The sequence below is a fragment of the Castanea sativa genome, chromosome 1 (assembly GCF_040712315.1).
Source record: "Castanea sativa cultivar Marrone di Chiusa Pesio chromosome 1, ASM4071231v1".
NCBI lineage: Eukaryota > Viridiplantae > Streptophyta > Magnoliopsida > Fagales > Fagaceae > Castanea > Castanea sativa.
Genome location: NC_134013.1, coordinates 19,709,662 through 19,726,041, shown reverse-complemented (window position 1 = coordinate 19,726,041; position 16,380 = coordinate 19,709,662). Strand labels below are relative to the sequence as shown.

The 16,380-nt window shown below is 32.3% G+C and overlaps 1 protein-coding gene across 1 annotated transcript in view; it reads right to left on the bottom strand.

The window, feature by feature from the left end:
* LOC142610519 (CHD3-type chromatin-remodeling factor PICKLE) overlaps positions 1-3,944 on the bottom strand; it is a 31,976-nt gene extending 28,032 nt beyond the window's left edge. The window contains exon 1 of the mRNA XM_075782333.1: positions 3,815-3,944. The gene's annotated coding sequence lies outside the window, so the exon portion shown is untranslated. The remainder of the gene's footprint in view (positions 1-3,814) is intronic.
* Between the last annotated feature and the right edge of the window lie 12,436 nt (positions 3,945-16,380).

Here is a 16,380-nt window from a genome sequence, read left to right as displayed (position 1 = left end):
TATTAAGAAAGCATATAATGAATGCAGAAAACTAGAGATACCACACTTCTTGTCAATTAAATTCCTCCACAATGCATTTTTGTTAATTTTTTTTATTCAGATTAAAAGAATTTTTGTTAATTTTGTTTATATGTGTGTGCACGCGCATGTATTTGATTGATTAAGTTCGTGAGTAATTTGTTTGACATTTTTGTAGTTTGGAATTTGCTATTTATTTTTATTTTTGGCATTTTTTTTAATTCAGGGCTTTACTTAATAAATTTTTCCTAGATTCATTTTTATATTATTGTGCTTATCTGAGATCATTGTGGTACCATGTGAATATACCATTAGGTAAGTGGGCAGGCAGGTCCCAACAAAAGAAAAATGGGTTGAGTATGGGTATTGATTGTTTAGTTTTTTTTTTTTTTAATATATAAGATAGAAATTTTACTCTAACCTAATCTAAGTGAATATGTGTGTGAAGCTTCCTTTTAGAGACTTGAACCCCGGCCCTTGTCCCTCACACCCCACAAGCACTTATACTTCTGAAGTAACCATCACGCCAAGGTTGCGCGATGGTTGAGTGTTAGAATTATGAATAAATTCATCATTTTCAATAGCCTAAGTTTTTGGGATATTACGTAACTTGACATAATAAATTCTATAATTAGAGAGAAAAGCAGAAATTTTCAAAGGCAGGATTTTCCAGATAGATCTAAAAATTCCATTACAACAAAACAATCAAATACTTAAAATGGTCACAAGTTCAACAGATACGTTTTTGATAAGTGCAATTTCAACAGATACTTAAAAAGAACCCTTTTCTTTTTTAAATGTTACTTAAGGGAAAACATCACCAACTACCCTGTACAAGAGCACATCAAAAATTTACAATTAATTTGAATTTAATAAATAAATTTGCTCTATTCACCCAGCTTACAGCTTCACAAGAGTTTCCGAATTTAAGGCTATGATTTTTGGATTTAGAAACAAGTTTTATGTTTTGGCAAGGACAAAGCAACTCCAAAATATCTGGAGGCAAGGAGATGGAAACATATGTGTATATTTATGAGTAAGTTTTCTTTTATATAAGTTATGGCTTTAAGATATTAAAAATGTATAGCTGTATTTTTTAAGTGTTTGTTTGATTGCAAGAGAATCATAGATAGTAAAACAATTAAAAAATAACTAAATATTACTTACACGAAAAAATTGCATTACACCCTTAATTTGAAGTAAATGGAGGTGAATTCTATTATAAATTCCAAGAAGAGCGTGCAATGCACGTGTCTTAAATGCCAATGTCAAATATAATATGCTGCAAATCATAGCTTATAAAGTAGGATGGATAAACATTCTACGGAACAAGCTTAGCATAACGAATAAGGGGTAGAGTGGCACCTACTCTAAGGAATAAGCTTAAAAAATATATAAACATACACATGAAATATAAAAATTAAATAAAATCCAAAAAAAAAATGGTGCAACGGGCTTGCAGCACAATTGGCATCTTCCCCCATCCCCAGTCCACAAAAAAATTAAGGTGCAAGTGAAAAATTATTGCAGCATTGATAGATCAAGGCTCGGCAAGAGCTCCAGGCCAACAATCATCTACCCCTTTTAGCTGAGTTAATCCTTTCTTGATTTAGTTTTTTTTTTTTTTTTCCTATTTGAGATAGGCAAATCAGTGGAACATCAATTTCTCGTTAAAAGCAACCAATTTAAGTATGGTATACAATTGACTTGAACCAATAAAGCAAGCAAATAGATCAAACTTCAGAATTGATGTTTGAGGTTATTGCTCAACACCGAAAAACTTATCACCCAAAAAATAAAGATAAATAGCTGCTTATTCGGGCAACAAACAAAAACCCAAAAAAAAAAAAAACGCACACACACACACACTTAAACAGTATTAATTTAAACACTCCAAATAGCTGCATTTTATAATTTAGCACAGACGTCAATTAATAAATAGTTTCAGCTCCCAAATCAAAAGATTTTAACTGACTTTGACTGACATGAATACAGCTACAAGCACTATGTTCATTTTCTAGTTCAATGCACTCAATTCTCGGTGGTGGTCAGGATGCCTTAAACAAATATCAGATTCCATAGGTTATCTCTATCTTCCCTACCCCAAATCGGCAGTCAAGCTATACTTAAAGGTATAACCCCATGAAAATATTTGTGTATGTAAAATGGTCATACAAACTGCTTGGTTCAATACCTATTTCCAATAAACTATCTCCTAATGAAAGCAATTTTACAAACCAAAAGTAAGATTAAAAAATGAGCATAGTAAGCGTTGAGTTGTGAATGTGTATTATTTTTTTTAAATCCACGTTTAATAAATCTGACTCAAGGCTGATGTTTAAAATGTAAAATTAATGCACATAGCCCATTGTATGAAATCTCTAAATGATCCGAAAGATACTGACAAAAACGAATGAATTGGTATATTTGAAATAATGCAGCAATCTTTAATTAACGTTGCCAAGAAAATATTTGGTGTAAACAATGTGGAGAATCCCTTATATCAACCAAATAAAGAAAGTATACGTAATCGCTATAGATTTCTTGTTGCAATAAGGATGGACGTCCTCGAGAACTAATGAGGTAATTAAAAGAAAGGAAACCCATAACCAATAATTTTGAAAAAGATAAAAGGACAAACTTTAGCTAAATTACTTACATATATTCCCAAATATAGAGATATACACACACACACACACACACATTGACGCCAATCTAATTATTCATGCACGTATATCTATGTTTTTAGGTATGCGTCTTTCTCACATATGTATAACTATACAATATATATATATACACACACACGCGCATACGTAAATGTACATACATACACGTACATGTGTATCAAAATTGAGAACAGTGCAGAAATTCACAATTTCTCTTTTTTTTATAGGTAATAAGAATATTATTAATCAAACTGTAAAACTGAAGAAAGCAAATACAAGGTGTTCATGTGCAAATATACTGTAGTGGAAATCCACAATTCCTCAGTTTAATGTGCATATATCCTCACAGGAAAAATAAACAAACCCTAAACAGGAAAGAAGAATTCAATTTCAAAACCCTAAATACCTACAAAGATAACTAGATAAATATATACAAGTACATGATACATATGTATAGATATATATATCCCGAGGTCCGTGATTCAATTCACCACACTATTAGTCTATGAGATTTCCGGGATTTCTCATGAGTAGGAAGTGGAATAGTTTGACCAAAGGCAGAGACACCACTTTCTCATATAAATAAATAAACATAAATATATGCATACATACATACACACATAAACACACATATATTTGTGAGATTACACATTTCAGAAAAAAAAAGGGGCAATTCAAGATTCCTTGAATACGATTTGAACAACTAGGACACAAATTCCTCAATACCAAACAAGACCAAAGGAAAATGGAAACAAGAAAGAAAAAGGCCACGTTGGAAAACAACTATAGGAGCTTAAAATCAAAGCAAAGCAGCCCTAAATTCAAACCCACACTGAACCCACAAGAAGAGAGCAGAGTGATACACTCCACAGAGAACTCACAGAGAGACCCACATGGCAATTCTCAACAAACAAGCATCACACACTGCAAAAAAGAGAAATACCCATTTCCCAAACTGACTTGAAAGTTGAAAATTCATCAATCATTTCTCACCATTTTTCTTCGGATTTTCCGGAGAGAGAGAAAAAAGTGAGAAATTTGAGTACACAGCGTTGTTTTAAGTTCAAAGTTGGTGAAGTGTGTGTGTGTGCGTGGTACTGTAAGAATTGTAGAGGGGAAGAGAGAATTACCAGAGGTAGCCAGATCTGCGAGCCAAAGCACGTCAAAATTTGAAGCCAACTGGAACTCAGAGAGGTTTAGAGAGAGAGAGAGAGACTCAAAGGCGGTGTGAAGAGAGAGAGAGAGTGCTAATGGAATCTTAAACTAAGAAAACACTTGCTTATATAATAAACTTTTGAGACTTCACAAGTAATGCAACATGGTTTTTTTTTTCTTTTTCTTTTTTTTTTCTTTTTTCTTTTTTCTTTTTTTTCTTTTTTGGGTAAGTAAACAAGGTAAAAATGCATGGTATTTCATAAAATATGGAGGGTTTAGATGGGACATTATGGTCTTTTGATAAAGGTATCTATAAAAAAAAAATGGTCTTTTGATGAAGGGTATAATAGTCTTTTCATTGTGTTTTTTTTTTTTTTAAATCAAGTGGAAAAATTATCTTTTGGAAAAATATATATTATGTGAAATTTGCTTCTAGGTTCCAAAAAAAAAAAATTGGTTCCCACCCAATTTATGTAAGGTCATGTTTCAAAAATTTTTATTAAAATTTTAGAAGAATTAAGTTCCAGGTTGATAGAGTTTTGGTGACAACAACAAAATAAAGCATAAATAATAATTTTACAAAATTTTATTGTGTAGGACCAAGTTTTTTTCAAATTGCTAGTCTTAGGATTGCATAATCAAATCTTATATTTTTTTTTCGTTTGAAACTAAGACTCTAGTAGAAGTAATAGCGATTAGTTTCTTAGTGTGAGTTTGATTCTAAATTAAAAAAAAAAACCAGCTTATTTTACTGTTCAGCTTATTTTTGCTACTATTTATGGGCATTACTATACTTTTTGGTACTATTCATAAGTCTCGCTGTACTATTTCAACTAATTTATACACTTATCTGCAGTACTTTCAGCAAAAAAAATTTAATTTCAGCAAAATAAGCGGATTCCAAACAACCCCTTAGTATGACTTTTTTTTCACGTAAAAATTTAATAATTAATGAAGGGAGCCACAACATTAACAACATTCTCAATGAACTATCAAATTTTTTACTAAAATGTCACTTTTCTATTTTTTTTAGAGAGTTTGTCACTTTTCTATTTCAATTGACGCGCTTTTCATTTGTGTACTCTTTCATTCCATTTGTATACTCTTTCTTTATTGTTTTTTCTTTTCTGTTAAATATATAGTTTCCCTCCCTCCACCATTAAATCAGCAAGACCACCACAACAATAACCACACAACAACAATTCAAACCTATAAACAAAAAAATATTACTAGAGATACAATTTTTTTTACAAAAAAATTTTACAAACTGCTAATGTAATAAGTGATTATTGGTAAATAAAAAAGTAACGTTAATGGTGGACCTAGATGAAAACCAATAAAAAGCTGGTCACATTAACAGCTTATAAAAATATTGTAAAATAGTTTATGACCGTAACATTACTCTAATAAAAGATGCCACCCAAAACCCTCAAAATTATCACACATAAAAGCTAAAACTATATTGGACTAATTCTTGGTGGTATAGCACATTATTTGGTTGAGTGTGTGGGTTTAACGACACTATCACAAAGACACCACCCATTTTGTTGAACCTCTGCCTCATCCCAAAATAACATAGGGTCTTATTAATGAATGTTTTTAAGGCATTTGTTAATAAACTATTTTAAGAAAATTTTGACACCGCTCTCATAAAAAATATGAAAAACTGTTAATAAAAGTCAATTACTTTTTTCTTTTCCCATAAAAAGTTTCTAAAAATGGCTCATTAACAAATGCTCTTAAGATATCCGTTAACATTTCTCAATAACATAATGAATCATGAAAACCCCTATAAACTCATTTATTGAACCATACTACCACACGACCAACAACCCCAAAACACCACCACCACACATCCTTGGTACGGTAGTCACTTCACAAGTATAAATACTTGTGTGGTGTGGGGGGTAAAGGTCGAAGTTCAAGTCTCCTGAAGAAAGCTTCACACACATATATACTTAGATTAGGCTAGAGTAGAATTCTATTTTATATAAAATAAATAAATAAAAAACACCTTTATGCTAACACAATGCCTAATATTTACCATAAAGACGTCAAACCTCACTAATGGAGCTTTAATTTGGTGCTCATCCCAAAATCACATCACCAACCATAAAAACCCCAAGAATCCCTATAATTGAAACACATCATCACTGCATCAAGCTCAACCCCACGACTATTGAGAGAGAGAGAGAGAGAGAGAGAGTCGTTGGAGAAAGATAAATTAATACGAACAAATTGTTTGGCAAGGTATAATTATTAGCCACCACCGCATACCCTTAGTGCGATGGTCACTCCACAAGTATAAATGTTTGTGGGGTGTGGGAGGCAAGGGTTGAGGTTCAAGTCTCCAAGAGGGAGCTTCACACACATATACACTTAGATTAGGCTAGAGTATAAATTCTATCTTGTATAAAAAAATAAATAAAAAAATTATTAGCCATGCATTGCAAGTTACTATAGCTTTAAAGAATGGGGGGCAAGAAGGCTAGCCATAAGCTAGTTTGTTGGAACAAGATTCTGACTTAGCGGAAAATTTTTAGGTATTTTTAGAGCATAGGGAAATGGTGCTCTCTTCTCTCACATTTATGATAGACGCTACCTTCTCATATTTATGATAAAACTTACTATGAATTTAATGAGCCCATCCTGAATGTTAAAAGACGAAGTACCATTTCATTATACTTCGAAAGTACCTAGGAATTACTTCAACTCAGCTAGGCAAAGTTATTTAAACTTTGCAAATTTTGGCTTTCCAAATACTTTGGCAGGTTGTAATTGTCCATATCAATTGATCTTAGTTTTGGGGTCAATTTGCCAATTGATTCTTCGAAATCAGGTGGGGAATGAAATAACACACTAACTAATCAAGTTTTTCAGACTCGGACTGGACTGGGAGGTCGGACCGTGAAAACTGAAAACTAGATGGAAATCCGGTTTTTTAAGCATAAAGAACCGGGCATATGTGGCAATTCCGTGAACCCTTAAAACTAGGATTGAACCCCTAAAACCGGGGTTGGACCGCTTAGCAATTTTATTTTTTTTAAATAAAAACAACTTAACATAATTTTATTCTACTTAATTAAATTATCCATCTCTTACAAAGAATAAAACAAAATTATAATTTAAATCCTTCAAAGATATTCAACTTTACTTCAAAAATTAATCATAAATTTTAATGTTTCATAGTTATTATTTTATTTTATTTTATTAACTTTCTTATTTAATTATTAATTATATGCTTGAAAATCATTAAATTCTCCTCACATATATAGATATATTAGTCAATTTTGCTAGTTTATAAATTTAATATCTATATTTAGGCTTTAATTAATTGTTAAATTAATTATGACGTCATTACGATTCAACCTCAAAAACCTTGAACATTTTCCTTTTACGGTTCAATGAACGGTCCGGGTCTGAAAACCTTGTAACTAATGCGAAACAAACACACAATCATCGCTCACTCCATGGCTTGGCGGTCGAATTAGTCAAAATGAGCTAAACTCTTGGGCTTTGTCTAGGCAGTATTGAGTCATTGGGGACCCTAATGAGCAACATATCTATGATGGTGACGAACAACAATCTAGTGGCAAGGATGGGTGGACAAGTGGGGATCTGCAACTTGATTGATGTGATGCGCATTGTTTAGATCGGTCAGCACAACGTAAATCTATGTGGTGGTTCTTGAGATCTATAAGAGAGAATGGTATTTATGTGGGTACACGCAAGATCTCAATCCGAGGGAGAGAGAGAGAGAGAGAGAGAGAACAATGATAATGAGAACGAGAATGGAAAGACCAAAGAATATGAAGTAGAATAATTAAAGATTCGGTTGAATTTATTTTACCAAGCGTGAACGCTTAATGGCGAATAAAAACTTGTTTTTTAAGATAAATTAAACCTACTACAAACCAAACAAATTAGCAAAACCATCTACAAGCCTTGGGCTGAATGGTACTTTTAAGTGGGATTTCAATATGAAAGGTAAGCAACAAGAAATCTTAACATAAATTAACGATCTTATTGTCAATGAAGAAATGTGATGAAAATCCATCTAATGTAAGGTATGGTAAATACCTCCCTAGGGAAGTTTCAACTTATGATGTCTGCTTTTAATGATAACTCTTTATTTTTAAACCAAGATATCAATTGGTTGATTTTTGGTGTAAGCGGGGATTGAACTTCAAATCTCCTATTCAATCATCAGAGATTTTACCAATTAAACTAATTAGAATCCACTAACATGTACTACCTAATTGAATATATGAGCAGGTACTATGCGGTAAATGATCATAATAGCAAAACTTTATTACATGTTATTAGAGCATTGAACTGGAAAAACTAAATTTCATAAAACTAAATAAATAATAAAAAAAGGGAGGGGAGGGAAGGGGGGAGGGGGGAATCATTTAATCAATTCAAGAGAAAGAGCTTAAATGCCTAGCAATTCTTTTTTTCTTTTTTCTTTTTCTTTTTTTGATATAAGATAAAATTTTTACTTTAGTCTGATCTAAGTGTATACGTGTGTGAAGCTCTCTTTTGGAAACTTAAACTCCGGCCCTTACCCCCACACCCCACAAACATTTATACTTGCGGAGTAACTACCGCACCAAGGGTGCAAGGTGGTAATACCTAGTCATTCTTAATTTCCAATGTCCCAACCATTGACAAGCGAGATTGATAAAATATCAAAATGTTGCAAAACCAATTTAGCAACTTCTTTCTTTCTTTTCTTTTTCTTTTTTAAAAAGTTTTTATATGAATATAGTAAATAAAAAGGAAGTCTATAACAAGCATGTATAAAATTATTATTCGAAATTTATTTTGTCAAAAGAACTTGAGAATAAAATATATTATCATCCATCCAGTTCCCCTAAGTGTTGGGTTTGTAATATATCTCTTATGAGTGGCACCTAAATGATTATAATTAAATGTACATCAAGTTTTCTATTAAAAAAAAGGTTTAAAATGTACATTGAAAATATAAATTTTTTTATTTTTTATGGCACAATTTGGTAATATAAAGATATCAATCACAATAGTAGCCTCCATCAAATTACCTTAATACCCCAATAGAAAACATAAAGATTAATTTTAATGGTGCAAAACTTATCAACAGTAAAAGTAGGAGGTAAAATTATAAAGAACAAAAATGGATACCAAGAAAATTCCCATGATAGTTTCCATAAGTTTCACATTCTAATATGTTCATATGTACGTTACATTATACATGCCATAAGAAGACAGGGCAAAACTCATTGTTAGCAACAAAGGTTATCTCTTAAATCTTTCTCAAAAAATAGTTATCTCATAAATGCTTCTTAAAAAAAAAAAAGGGGTTATCTCATAAATGGGTTTCTTTTTTTTTTTTTTTTTTGAGAAACTCATAAATAGGTTTTAATTTTTCATTTTAGGTTTTATATATTCATTATGACATTTCCTACTAAGTACAAGGGAAAAATATACCCATACATAGTAGCCACTTAAAATCATCATTTATTGAAATTGTTAAAAATATAGAAATTAATTTTGATAGAGCAAGATAGAAACAACTTTTTAAACTTAAAATATAGAAAGCCAAAACTTTCGAAGAGCAACAACAAAATCTAAAAAAATCTTCATTACAATTTTCTTAGTAATACCATAAATAAAGAGAAAGGGCAAAACTTATTATCAAGAGAAAAATGTTATTTTATAGTAGGTTTCTTAGTTTGAATATTATGAGATGTTCATGTATACATTTTGACTATTCCTAACTACTACATATGCGTTATTACCTATATGTATCAATCATTTAAAAGCTTCAATTAGTGAAATTTAAAAATAAAAATTTGATGATCCCAATTGAGTAAGTCAATCTTGAATCAATTCTAGTTGTTGGTACTCACCAAAACTTTAAACATTGCTTTCTCATATACCCTTGGTAATATAACTAATGGTGTACTACCGATATTAATACTAGTCGTAAACTCGTGTGATGCAAAGAAAAAATATAGAAATAATAGTTTATTTTACATGTTAGGAAGAATATGTCAATTTTTTATTTGTAGTTTGATCCTTTGATATGTTTGTTGCATCATTTTCATATTAAATAATTAAAATAAATAAATAAATATTGGCACCTTAAATGTAAAGATGAGGGAATTAATAGAGAAGAAAAGGAATTAGTAAAATGTGTAATCTCACATTAATAAGGAGAGAGACTCTTTTATTAGAATAATGACCCTAATAAATTATATTAATTTAAGTAATCAATTTTGTGAGACTCATTGAGCCTATAAATAGACTGACTTAAATTTTTTTTCCAAAATACAACAATTACAAGCATTCTGATATACTAAAAAATTGTGATTCTTGTAAAAAATATAATGTGTTCTTTTTTGTAGAGTTTTGGGCTTCAACACTTTATGCGGAGGCTATTCGAGCTATACAACATTTGTTAGGTTGTTATATCCTGAGAAAGATAAGTCAGAGAAAATCTATACTAGTTACAAGCTCAACCAATTGAGACCTTGAATCTCCTCAAAGAGAGTTAGTGTCGCGTCTTAATCCAAAAAATGTTGTGTAATTTCCTTCAAATATTTTTTATCTATTTTTTTTAATACAATCTCTTCTACTATTTTCGTTTTTCTTTGTATTTGCACCAACAATTTTTCATAGTTGAGATTTACATTTACGTCATAAGAAAATTTTACCGATTTATAGACATATATGAAGAATGTATGGTCTTTGCTCATATATCCTCAATGGCTGAAATTAAAAAACCATCTCCATAGATATGATAAAAGACTTATTCGAAAATGCATGCATTGTTTATAACATGAAATTCGCATTTAGCTAGAATAACATGTCTATAATTATTTAAGCTTAAATGATGATTTTGAAGTGACTCCTTGCACTTTTTGACCCCTTTTTTAATAGTTGGGAAAAAAATTATAAAAGAGGACATCAAGAGGTAGACAACTAATGTTATCGATGAGAGTAGCCTCTGTCTTTTGTACTTATCAATATAATTTGTGTCGTTACACGTTCCTACAAGACTCAAATCGAATCACACAGTTAAGTTTTTCCTTATGCGGGGTGAATTTGTGACCTTGAAATAAAATGCATAAGATGCTATCCATCTTAGTGCTAAAAAGCAACAGTTGTATACATCATTGAGTCTAGAATTTATCACTTGAAGCTGTTACAACATGCCAGCCAAATTTAAGAATATGATGGGTTTCAGTTAGCTCAAATGATAAAGTTTATGATGGTTAAATAAGATATCTAAGGATCAATCCCCTTGTCAAGAGTGCAATCATCAAATGCGAACACAACAATTAGTTTAAACTATTATAATAATGGAATTTAAAAAGTTATTGAGGCCACTCTACTCGTCAGTTATTTAAATTTCTGCAGACCTCAACAATTTCTAAAAAGCTAAACAATCCCCAAATTTTCCCACCAGCTAAACTCCAATACACAACAATTCCAACCACAGCACAACAATCAGCTTAAGCTGATGTACTTTGAAGAGTTTCCTTAAAAAAAAATCAAAATCAGAAGTTTAAACTGTTACACCCCAAATTTTATACAACGTACAACAAAGAATTTTAAGATTTAAACTCTAATTTCTCTTCTCTTCCACTTTCCCATAATTTCTGGGACAGCAAACAGTCCAATTAAACCATAAACAACAAATTAGAGTCTAATGTAGCTGATGTGTACTGAACCATAAATAGAAAATTATGGGGGCTCCTTATGAGGGCACCACCCAAGAAAATAACAAATTTATTCCCCTTTCTTTCAAAAGATTCTGAGAAAATAATGTAAAATAGCATCTCCAGAATAAAGACATATGGGTGCCCCAGAATGTGATAAAAAACACAGTCAGAGCCCCATTCCTTCAAATCTTTACAGTACCAATACAGGAAATGGCAAAGCAAACAAAAGTATTACTTAATGGGATGAACAAGTATTACTTCCTCCAAGGGCCACTTATGGTGTTACTTAGATGTAAAAAAAACAAAATTTCTCCATGTTTAATATATACACGTTAAAATTACAAAAACATAATGTGTCCAATTTGACCTCAACACATGCAAATGACCACCTTCGAGAAGGTCAGTCACTTACCCAACAAAACATAATAATCATTGTGAAAATATGTGTGGTTTGTCTTCCAAGTAATTGAACATTGGAGCTCCTTTCATTCAAGCGTTTGGATCTTTATTACCTTTGTGTTTTCAATGTGGCTTAAAGTACATTTTATTACATTATAAAAAGGCAATTAAGTAAACACACATAACAAATTCTTAAGGAGTTCTAATGGACTGTCCCCTAAATTTATAACAACTGCTTCCAATGATTGCAAGGTTGAATCATTGACATTTAGTTAAGCCTATGAAACTACAGGAAAAAGAGAACAATAGCATGTTCTGTTTAATGAAAATGCAAAAAGCCCTTACTATAAAACAAAAACCAAAACCAAAACCAAAACATCATACTGTGGTCAATTATCAAACACAGAAACATTATAGCAAACATATTAAGAGCAATATTCCTAGGCAGTCAACTCTAGAGAAGGGCAACCAAAAAGCAATTCCCAGCAAACATGAAGATCAAATGAAGAAAATATTGATGGTAAGTGTATTTAAAAACTCCTAAGAATAATCACCACTAACGTGAAACATGCCCAACTCAAATAAATTTGGACAAAATGCAAAAATACGTTTGAATAGTTGAAACCATGAAAACTCAAACCTGTTCATCATGAAATCCTACAATTGAATTACATTCTTTTTCTAATAATGAGAGAAAAATGATAATAATAATAATAAAACATAAAAAACCAAACTCATGTGCGCCTCTCATGTGCTTCCACTAGCTCTAGAGTCTCTCTATGTCTCTCGCACTCATTTGATCGTGAATATGGGTTTTGACAGACAGACTAAAGCCAGAGGAGATGGGCATGACTGAAAGAACACTCAAGAAAGTTATCCCATTGAAGGCCATACCAATCAATTGGTGGATTGACGGAGAGAGATCAACCGGTGGCTGTCCATATAATTGCATCATCTGAAGGGGGTCTGAAGTCTGAACAGTTTGGATTGACGGAGAGAGAAACTGTAGAGCTAGAGATAGAGTAACTCCCGAATCCAAGGAGAGGCTCAATAAATGTTAACAGGTAGGAATTTGAGCTATAGCCCCCCCCCCAAAAAAAAGAACAAGAAAAATAGGTTGGAAAAAAAAATTGATAACCTGGATGATAATGTGGGAAAAAAAAAAAAAGGTTGGAAAAAATATTTGATGAGTGCTTTTATTCAATTATAGTTATAAACCAATAGTAAATAGTAGCAATTATTATGATTAATAAGTGACAAGCGGCTTAGAGAATATGTGAAGTCATGGGCACTATTGAATATTTTAATATTTATATATTAATATTGGTAAAAAATAAAAAAAAGATGAAAAACAAAATAAGGAAAAGAATGACGAAAGATCGATGATGTGGCTCAACAAGAGCATAAAAACCTTAAATGCTGCACTTCCATTTTTATATAGTATATAGATATATATAGATGTGTTAGGCTTTTGTAAGGTAGCACAATATAATCTCACAAACTATATCAATTTATCTACAATTTTAACCACTAAACCATTAGCACACTAAACTATTTTGTAATCTTAGCATTTAACATAAATTCATAAACCACAAACTAACCAGCTCAGTTTTTCCCCACAAAACAAAGGCAACTAACCCCAGGTCCTGAAATTAAATGAACACAAAGAGTCGGACACTAGATTCAACAAACACCTTAAAGCTCAAAAGCCGTATAGAAACTTCTCAACTACTACACACATGAGAACATGATACTTTACCAATTAATTCCCAATCCAAAAGGCAACCCAACATTCAAAATGAACTCAACAATACAATTCAATCAAAAACTCTCCCACTAAACAACAACAATTTGAAACATGAGTCAGCTATAAATTATGATCAAAATCATTACTTTACCCTTGAAACCAATCAAATTACATCACAATCAGGATAATCTCAGCTCACCTTGATTCAAGGCATGTTCACAAAAAACTGTGACAACAACACTGAAACCTCTAGAAAAAGAAAGGGCTAGGTGGAGAAATTGGGAAAAACCCACCCCCTAGAACGCAGTTTTCATTGCCAATTTAGCATGAGAAAAAAATTTTCTTTAAGTAATTTTATCAGCTTTCAGAATTTTAATCTCTTCATTGTCCTCTATCAGATTATTCTTTTTCCTAACAAAGTCAACTGAAGGATTATGTTTTTATTGACAACCCCTTTACTACCACTAACCTATTTGTTCAACAGTCTTTCTTTTTCTTATTTTCTTTTTATTTAACAGGAAAAATAAATGATGGGGATAAAATCCAACTATGTAATAGTTGCAGACCACTCACAATTAGGTCTCACAATGAGGTGCCACTAACTTGTTTCATGTTGTGTCCAGCTTGAAAATGAACTCAACAATACAATTCAATCAAAAACTCTCCCACTAAACAACAACAATTTGAAACATGAGTTAGCTATAAATTATGATCAAAATCATTACTATATCCCTGAAACCAATCAAATTACACCACAATCAGGATTATCTCCGCTCACCTTGATTCAAGGCATGTTCACAAAAAACTGTGACAACAACACTGAAACCTCTCAGAAAAAGAAAGGGCTAGGTGGAGAAATTGGGAAAAACCCACCCCCTAGAACGCAGTTCTCATTGCCAATTTAGCATGAGAATAAATATTTTCTTTAAGTAATTTTATCAGCTTTCAGAATTTTAATCTCTTCATTGTCCTCTATCAGATTATTCTTTTTCCTAACAAAGTCAAATGAAGGATTACGTTTTTATTGACAACCCCTTTACTACCACTAACCTATTTGATCAACAGTCTTTCTTTTTCTTATTTTCTTTTTATTTAACAGGAAAAATAAATGATGGGGAAAAAATCCAACTATGTAATAGTTGCAGACCGCTCACAATTAGGTCTCACAATGAGGTGCCATTAACTTGTGCCATGTTGTGTCCAGCTTGAAATTTGACAGAAGCCATTTTCATTCTCTTTTGGAAAGGGAACTCAAATTAGTGAACAGTAAAAAGGCAAGGAAAAAATTCTCCATCTCTCTTGTTTGGGTGTCATAGACTTACTTCATATCCAGCCACTAATGAACTAACCTACAAAACCAAAGCCCTAAACTTATAGTTTTGCTTAAAATCAAAAAATTATGTAAAGAGGAAACTGCTGTGAAACCATTGAAAAAGACCTACAAGACCTCCAATGGTTGAAGGGCCAAAAGAAATCTTTGTCCCTTACCCTTACTCCCTCTTTCAATCAGCATCAAAATCTGACAGTGAACCTGATTCAAACAGCATGGTCTTTATGGTAAAATATGCATACCATATGATAATTCACTAACTGACAACAGTCAGATATACATATGAAAATGAAAAAAAAAAAAAACAATAATAAATAAGTGAGAAACCCAATAATATAACAATAACACAAGTTTGTTATTGGAGAAGCAGAAACAAAAAAAAACAAAAAAAAAACAAAAAAAAAAAAACATAGCTTACCTTCCCATGTGAACAGCAGCAAGCATTTTTATGGTGTTTGCTCAGAGTCCCCGCTGGATTTTCAAACAATAAGGAAGTCTCATCTACCCCCCACCCCTGGTTCTGAAACTAAAAAATAAAGGAGCTCCCAAAACATCTAGAGAACATTAGTAGGACAAGGGAGGCTTCGATCTCTGAGGTTATGTGCTATACGAATGGGAGAGTTTCTTGGGACATTCAGTTTCGTCATTTAGTGAACGAAACAAGAGTCTCTTTCTTTGGATTCGTTTTTGGTCTTGATTTACTCCACTAAGGTGCGGGGTGTTAGAGCTGACAATCTTTGTTGGATGCCAGCTTGCACTCGAGGTTTCAAGGTGAGTGGGTATTATCATTCTCTTTCCCCCTCTACTGGCATCCCCTTCCCTTGGAAAGCAGTGTGGCAAGTGAAGGTTCCTCCTCAGGTAGCTTTTTTCTCTTGGACTGCGGCTCTAGGCAAGATTCTAACCATAGATAATCTTCGGAAGAGGCATTTTGTCGTTCTTGAGTGGTGTTTTATGAGCAAAGGGTGTGGGGAATTTGTAGATCATCTCCTTCTTCACTGTCCTTTCGCGTATGAGATGTGGAGTATGATCTTTGGCTTGTTTGGTATTTGCTGGGTGATGCCGCGAAGGGTAGTGGATTTGTTGGATAGTTGGTCTTGCAATTTCAGGCAGCATAGTAATTTAGTCATTTGGAGGATTGTGCCGCACTGTTTGATGTGGTGTATCTGGCGGGAACAGAATTCGAGAAGTTTTGAGAATTGTGAACGGTCCAGTCTTGAGTTTAAGTCTTTTTTCTTTTTTACTCTTCTCGAATAGTGTTTGGTTTTACCTTCTTTTTCTTGTATTTCCCTTCCTGTGTTGCTTGATTTTTGTACTCTGGCTTCTTGATGTTTTTGCCTCTTTCGTACATTTCCTATG